Genomic DNA, 8497 nt, shown 5'->3' on the forward strand with positions numbered 1-8497 from the left:
GGCCATACAGTGGACTGCTATGCAGCTGTTAAAAAGATTGAGGAAGAGGAATATGCAATAACTGAAAGATATCCATGATATATTATTTATCAAAGCAACTGCTGGACAATATGTAGATCATGCTCCCATTTGTATTAAAAGCAAAACACCAATACATGTTTATAAATTGTAGAGGGGCGGTTGGGTGGCTCCCTCGGCTAAGCCTCCGGCTCTTGATTTTGGCTCAGGTCACGATCTCAGGGTCGGGGATCGAGCCCCGTGTCAGGCTCTGCACTCAGCGGGGAGTCTGCTTGAGGATTCTCTCTCTCCCTCTCCCCCTCCCTCCCATGCACTCTCTCTGTAAAATAAATAAATAAATATAAATACGTATATTGTAGAAATGTAAACAGGACCAGAGTTGTGTCGGCAGGGGGAGGGGAAGGGCAGAAGGGCAGGCAGGGCTATACATAGTAGTTCTGACAACCAAAATGTGTTGTCAATCTTACTTAGAAATGGACTTCTAGGGGCGCCTGGGTGGCTCAGTCGTTAGGCGTCTGCCTTCGGCTCAGGTCATGGTCCCGGGGTCCTGGGATCGAGCCCCGCATCGGGCTCCCTGCTCGGCGGGAAGCCTGCTTCTCCCTCTCCCCCTCCCCCTGCTTGTGTTCCCTCTCTTCGCTGGGTCTCTCTCTGTCAAATAAATAAATAAAATCTTAAAAAAAAAACGACAAGCAAAATGTACTTCTAATGTTAAGGAGCTCCTCTCTTTCTCTGTCAGTCGTCTCCCAGGGGCTCAGGCACCCATTTCCATTCTCACTGACTGACCTCTGGGGAGCCAGTCCAGAGCCAATTCCCAGCCTGTCAGCTCTGGCTAGTCCAATCAACTCTTTCTCCCAACCTCTCAGTTTTCTCTTCCTTTTTTTTTTTTTTTTCCATTCCCACTTTCTCTTACTGGTAGTCCAGGCCTTCCACACGTCACCCTCCAGTTCCTGCAGTTGCCTTCTAACGGATCTCCCAGCCCCTGGCTTCTCTTCCCAGGCACAAACCCTCCCTCTGTCCTCTACAGGGTCCTCCTAATCCCCAGCCATGCGCCAGCCCAAGGCCTTCCGTGCTTTCCACTGGTACACGGTCCACCTCCAGAGGAAGGTTGGGCAGTCACGCACCCTTCCACAGCCTGGCCCAGTCCAGGCATAACTCTCAGGGCCCCCCCCGCCACGTGGTGACGGGCTGACTTCTGGCCGTGGGGATCCCTCTCTGGAAGGCCCTTCCTGCCTTCCCAGCTCTTTGAATTCTATTCTTTAGTACCCACCTTCCCCACTATGAGAACCCACTTATTTTTCTGGACCCCAGCAATGCCTTCCTCATCAAACTCCTCATGCGTTACTTCTTATAATCTTTCTTTTATTGCCAGGTGGGGACCTCCCTGAGAGCTGTGGGGAAGCTCCTTCCTAGGGGAAACCACGTCTCTTACACTGACTGACTATGTCACCAGAATTTCCTGAGGCTTTGCCAGCACGTGTGTAGAGTAAAGTCACAAGAACCGATGCCCTGACCCTTGTCCCTGTCCGCCTCTGTGGGACCCTGTCCTCCTGCAAAGCGCCCCTCACGTACTTCTGGGAGTCTCCAAGCAGCATCTCGCTTTTGCTCATGATTGAGTCCCTGTCAGCTGTCCAGGTCCGCGACCATGTGGCACGCACCATTTCTGTCTTCATTTCCTGCTCTCAGTCCCTGCCAGACACCAGTGCCTCCCACTGGGCCCCACTGCCGCTTCCACTGGATACCACCGTGTTCACTAGGCACCAGCCTCCTGCAGACACCACGACAATTCTATCTCTTTGTGCTTGCCACACTGCTGTGAACCTAACAGTCTCTCACAGACATTAGCTGTTGAATAAAGGATGATATTCACTAGGACATGCTTTGATTTGCTTTTCTGGGGGTGGAGATAGGTTGCCCTGATTTAGCCTCACATTCTCTGCAGTCACCATCGGGACCTGTCAGCTGACACAGCGAGGTAGTTTTTCAGGGCTCAGGGTACACACCCTTCTGAGCTGTTGAGCCAAGTAATCCTACCTGCCAGGGTTGCCAGCCCAAATCAATGGGTCCTGCTCTGATGTGTTTTGATCCTTGTATGGAAACTTCCTATCTCTGGGTCTTCAAAGTTCAAATCCAAGTAGGAGTTGATCTCAAATTTCCAGAAAGGTCAGCTCACTCCTCAAACAGAGTTTCTTTGTGCCCATATGCTAGGCCAGAGAGAGAGAGAGTTCCCTAATGCAGTTCTCCTGAGGGGAGAAGTGGAGAAGTAAAACAATCCACCTAAATGCTTTCTCTGCAAGGAGTGGCCCAGGGTAGTGCAGCTAGGAATGCACGGACAAACGCCCTGCATTGCAAGAGGGTGGTGGAAGGATGGTCAGAAGACGGTTTATGAGTGTTTGTTTCTTAGCGTTTAACAATATGGCCATTCAGATGGCTCCCGGAGGCTTTGAAGTTAAAGCCCCTGGGAAAGAGAAGTGTTCACACTTGGGGCTTCAGTCCACCAGACCCAAGGTCAAGTAAACCTGGTGGTGTGAAAGGCTCACAATAGAGGCTCAAATGGTAGGAGATCCATCTGGGCTTTCTTTTAAAAGACCTGAAAGAAGGACGCCTGGGTAGCTCAGTCAGTTGAACATCTGCCTTTGGCTCAGGTCATAATCCCAGGGTCCTGGGATCAAGTCCCACATCAGGCTCCCTGCTCAGCAGGGGGCCTGCTTCTCCCTCTGCCTGCCACTCCCCCTGCTTGTGCTCTCTCTCTCTGTCAAGTAAATAAATAAAATCTTTAAAAAAAATAAAATACCTGAAAGAATATGGAAATACTCTATCCTTATAAAAGCAGAAGGTAACTGTTTAGTCCTCAACAGTCTTAGTAAAGGAAATATTTTCAAATCATACAAATCGGGTTAGTAACTTCCTGTGACATCTAGCCATTGTTCAAATGTGACATACATAAGAAAGAAAAACAGATGGTCTGAAATGCGTGGTACTTTAGTGGCAGATACAGCATTAGATGATTCCAAACTGTTTGTAGCAGGTGTGAAATTTTTATGAGCTACTTTCATATAAACATTTTTGGAATTTCAAGGACTTTTCTGTTATATGGGTCTCATTCAAGGAAAATACCATAAGTAATCCCTCATCTATACAAAGGAGAAACAGGGAGTGATTATTTGCCTAACAAAAGGATCTTCATCCCCTACAGAGTACAGTTGACCTTCGAACAAAGGGGGTTAGGGGCACTGACAACCCTGCACGGTTGAAAATCCACATATAATTTTGACTCCTCAAAAATTTAACTAACAGCTTAACTAACTACTACTGACTGGTAGCCTTACCAATAACATGAACAGTCGATTCACACACATTTTGTACGTTATATGTATTATATACTGTATTCTTACAATAAAGTAAGCGAGCAAAAAGAAAATTGAGAAAATCCTAGGAAAGAGGGGCGCCTGGGTGGCTCAGTCAGTTAAGTGTCTGCCTTCGGCTCAGGTCATGATCCCGGGGTCCTGGGATCAAGTCCTGCATCGGGCTCCCTCCTCAGCGGGGAGTCTGCTTCTGCCTCTGCCTCTGCCTCTCCCCCCACCCCCTGCTCATGCTCTCGGTCTCTCTCTCTTTCAAATAAATAAATAAAATATTTTTTTAGAAAAGAAAATCCTAGGAAAGAGAAAGCACATGTATAGTAGTACTATACAATATTTATCAAAACAAATCCACATGTAAGTGGATGCACGCAGTTCAAACCCATGTTGTTCAAGGGTCAACTGTAATATGAGATTTAATGTACACAAACATGTTTTCTCGGGGCCCTTGGGTGGCTCAGTCAGTTAAGTGCCCGACTTTTGATTTCGGCTCAGGTCGTGATCACAGGGTGCTGAGATTCGAGCCCCGCGTCAGGCTCTATGCTGGGCGTGGAGCCTGCTTATGATTCTCTTTCTCCCTCTCCCTCTGCTCCCCTTCAAATAAATAATAAGTAAATAAAATGTTTTCTCATGACGTTTTTTGAATCCCACTTTCATGGACTCGTTTTGGATGATAAAAGTAAGGCTCATCTCATCGGAGCGCTTGAGACTGGTATGCCAGTTTGTGCTGTTTGGGCCTTGCCCTCCTCCCATCCGCCCCTCATTTGGTTCTGGCAGCCCCGTGAGGGCAGAGTTCTCCATCTCTATTTTGTTTCATCTTCACCGTGTGTGTGGTTTTGTCTTACGCCACTGTGAACATTTTCTTTTTGCAAACTATCACAGTGACTGGAAGTCTAACATCGGAGAGTCTCTCTATCCTGCTCTACCTTTACAACTTCTCTCCATCGAGTTAAATGTATCCTCACATTTCACAGAAACACCCACTAAGGGGTGGTGGTGATCTTTTCAGCCTAGAGAAGTGGATCCCAAGCCTGACTGCGTGTCAGAATCACCCGAGGTTGCGACAAATTCAGGTTCCAGAACCTCACCCCGGACCCACTGAATCAGAGTCTCTGGCAGGAAGAAACTTCAGGAGTACCTATTTCAGATGGCACCCCTACTCCTACCTCGGGGAGAGGGCTCCGCTCTTCCTAATTCCTTCACTTGGCAACTTTGAACAGCACTTTACAGATGCCTGGAGGGTGGCACAGAGATAACCGAGGTAGGAGCTTTCAATGACTAGCTCATAACTTACAATCCACACCCAATTCCCAGCCCACCTCCTGGCAGGGTCCTTCTGGCAGGTGCCAGCTCCAAATGCACACCAACAGGAATCTTCTGGGAGTCTCATGCTGAGGATTCCAGATCCAGCTCCCCTTGGCACCAGCAAAAGGAGAAACTCCTCTCCTGCCAACTTAGATCACTGACCCACTTTCCCACCCCAAAGGGGTTGACATTGAGATTCTTTACTTCCTCCTGGGGAAATCCCACTCCTCTTCTCCAGATACCATGACCCAGACAGACAATCAGGAGTCCACAGTCCATTCTCCAAAGGCTGGTACGTTTCGTCTCAAATATTACTCGGGGCGGGGGGGCATCTTTCACCTAGGCTAGCCAGGTTCACCTCAGTTCCTCGTCACAGCCTCTCCTCCCGTTTAAGGCCAAGGAAAACTCAAACCTGCACACCTCTCTTGCCACAGACTAATCGCAATTCCAAATCTATTGAGAGAAAATCCCAGGGCAAAAAGCGATACCCATCTTGGGGTGGGGGGATCCGAGCTTAATCAATCTTTAGAAAAAGGGAAATTCTTTAACTCTATTGGAGAGTAGTTTGTTTAAACACAATTTACATCACCAAACAGATTGATTAGCATCTCACTCTGAAGTAAGTTTCCTCCCGAACAAAGGCTTTTTATGACAAAAGTTGCTCATTGAGGCGGAGTTCCCCCAAACAAAGCCAGGACCTGCTCCCCTTGAAGTGTGTCCCTTCCAGGCCCCTCACACTTTTCTTCCTATCTAAAGCCTATCCAACTCAAATCACTCTTCTTCCTGGAAGCCTTCCCTGACCATCCTTGGACCACCAGGATGCCTTTTTTCCAATGAATCACGACCGTTGTTACCTATCCTGTTCATCTGGCAATCGCTCATATACATGGTCTTAAGACTTGACACTATTCTTTATTATTGCCCTGAACTTTCGAGTTCTTTTACCATTTAAATCTCGGCATAAATATCTGTTACCACCCCCACCGCCCCCACTTGCTCATGAACTACTCGAAAGAGTGCCAACGCGCGCATCCCTCGCGCTTCCTTTAGACTATCCAGAGCCATTTCTGTCTTCCCCGCCAGCACTAGCTCTATCAGTGCTTGTCACACAAGTAACCAGTGCGCGGTTGACAGGAATCATCGAAAATATCCTGCTGCTCCCAAAAACGTTGAGGAAAGCTGGTATCATGTTCAGCCCTCACAACAGCCCTAGATGGACGGTGTCGGCATGAACCCCATTGCATTGATGAGGAAACTGAGACCCAGAAAGGGAAGCAGATGGCCTGAGGTTACACAGCTGGGTCAGCCAGAAGCAAGTCTAAGCTGACTCCCAAAGAATGTTCTCCCGCCTATTATTTCTAACTAATTCCCTAGGGGTCTCTTGACTGGCCCGTGAGATGTGTGGAAAGGTATACTGCAAAATAAGTTCAGGCCTAAGGGAGGAGGGGCTTATGTGTCAAGCTATGAAATGTGTACTTAATTAGATAAGCCACGGGGCACCACTCAAGGCTCCCGAGCGCGGAAAGGATAGGATGGGTGTTAGGTGTTAGGAAGCCGAATCTGAGGAGTGATGAGAGCCTGCAGGCGGGGAGGACCAGTTAGTAGGGAAAGACAACAGTCCAGATGAGGCAGTAGTTACAACTTGAAGGAAGGAGGTAGATGCGCAAGACAGTGGAGTAGACTGATCATGAATACATTCCTCCTCAGCCAACTTCTGGAGCCAAAGGAGGGAAGAAAAGGTAACCTCTCAATATTATACAAAATGAACATACTTTTCCTTGGCGTTTCCTTTTCTCATGTCTCTTCTGATTCTGGTCTCCTCTCTCCCCTGTGACTGAGCTACAGTCACCTGACATGGGACTCCTCTGTTGGGTTTTGAATTTGTTTCTAAGGAACACAAACATGTAAAAGTTAGAATTGTAATGATGCCAACTTGGAGCACAGCCACAGTATTTTATGTTCGGGGCTGGAATATAGTAAAAACCTGCCCAATGTTTCTGCCCGAAGCTCAGACACTTGAGCTTGAATAGCGCCTAAGAGAAAGATACTGACATTAAAGATGACAAAGTGGGAATCAGGAACCTCTTTTGAAAACAGTGTGTTAAAGGAAATAAGAAAGGGGCACCTGGCCGGCTCAGTCGGTGGAGCATGGGACTCTCGATCTCAGGGTTGTGAGTTCGAGCTCCACGATGTGTGTAGAGATTACTTTAAAACAAAAGGTGGGGAGAATCTTAAAAAAAAGAAAGAAAGAAAGAACGGAAGGAAGGAAGGAAGGAAGAAAGGAAGGAAGGAAGGAAGGAAGGAAGGAAGGAAGGAAGGAAGGAAGGAAGGAAGGAAGGAAGGAAGGAAGAAAGAAAGAAAGAAAGAAAGAAAGAAAGAAAGAAAGAAAGAAAGAAAGAAAATTAGAGATATTTAACTTGCATTCAAGTTAGGAATTTGGACCACATCTACAAGTTCAAACAAAAAGAAAGAATTGCATGTCCTTTTCTTCGAAAGGAAGACATAATCTATTAATTTTAAAAAAACATCTAGGGCGCCTGGGTGGCTCAGATGGTTAAGCGTCTGCCTTCGGCTCAGGTCATGATCCCGGGGTCCTGGGATCGAGTCCCGCATCGGGCTCCCTGCTCCTTGGGAGCCTGCTTCTCCCTCTACTTCTCTCTCTCCCTCTCCCCTTCTCTCTCCCTCTGTCTCTCATGAATAAATAAATAAAATCTTTAAAAAAAAAATTTAAAAAAACATCTAAACACTTAAACTGTTTTTTTTCAAAACCTAATGCGAACATGAGTATTTTCTCTCCTACTCATTCTCTGACCTCTCCTATCAGCCCTCCTCCAACTGGATTTTTCCAGATCTCTTTTGATAAGCTGTATTTCTATACCTCCACAAAAGCACGTGGCTAGATGCTCCTCAGACAGCCGTGATCCTATGAGCCCAGATGACGAAGACCCACTGCAGTCTCATGATTTACACATCAAATGCCTTTCAATAGCTTCACATATTTGGGATTACTGATGCTCCAATAACGCATTAGGCACTTGCGGTGGTATTGAAGCCAGAAGAAAGGAATATTACTTTATTAATACATGGTTGAAGATGTGGTCTTTCATGGAGGGAAGGAAACACACACAGTAAAAAGCACATATGCTCTACTTGTCTGACATCAAAGAACCCAGAGTAAACCTCATCAGACAAAAGGAGCACAGAACCGGGCACCACGGTGCGCGCGGTCTTTCTGGTTGCGGTAGTGGAATGGTTAGTCACAAAAAGGGTTGCTCTAAATCGGGAAACTCTCCTACTTACTGCATTCTGAAAGCTTTACTGTACTGTGCCTCTATTTAGTGTGCAGGGCATAATAAAATCCATGTGTGAATGTTTATATTTTAAAGATGTTGCGCTCCAATATGTTCTGAGTTAGGGCTTTTGAACATACTGTATGGATTCAACACAAAGCTAACTGAAGGACTAATCTTCCCATTGTTACACTTTAATTAGTGCGACCTGTCATTACAACTTTTTATGATGGAAAGTATCAGGCCTTTTATCTTACTTTTAAGCCCTACTCTGAAAACAGCAGAAAGGGAACTGAAAAGACAAAGGAAATTGCATTTTATGGAACAATAAGGGGAGTCTTTAAAAATCCAGGGAAGTTCACAAACTGCCAATGAAATCTAGCTGGAGACACCAGCACTAGGAAGATGGCCCGTTACTGAGGATGCAATATTAGACGTCGGCTACCTCCTTAATCCTCTCCAGAATCCAAAGTCTAAGAAAGAGTAAGAACATTTCATTACAGCCTCGCAATTGTATCACTTACTGTG

Source organism: Eumetopias jubatus, unplaced genomic scaffold (assembly GCF_037043125.1).
Source record: "Eumetopias jubatus isolate StellerSeaLion01/CBP00866 unplaced genomic scaffold, mEumJub1_p1.0 scaffold_11, whole genome shotgun sequence".
In the NCBI taxonomy this organism is placed as follows: Eukaryota; Metazoa; Chordata; class Mammalia; order Carnivora; family Otariidae; genus Eumetopias; species Eumetopias jubatus.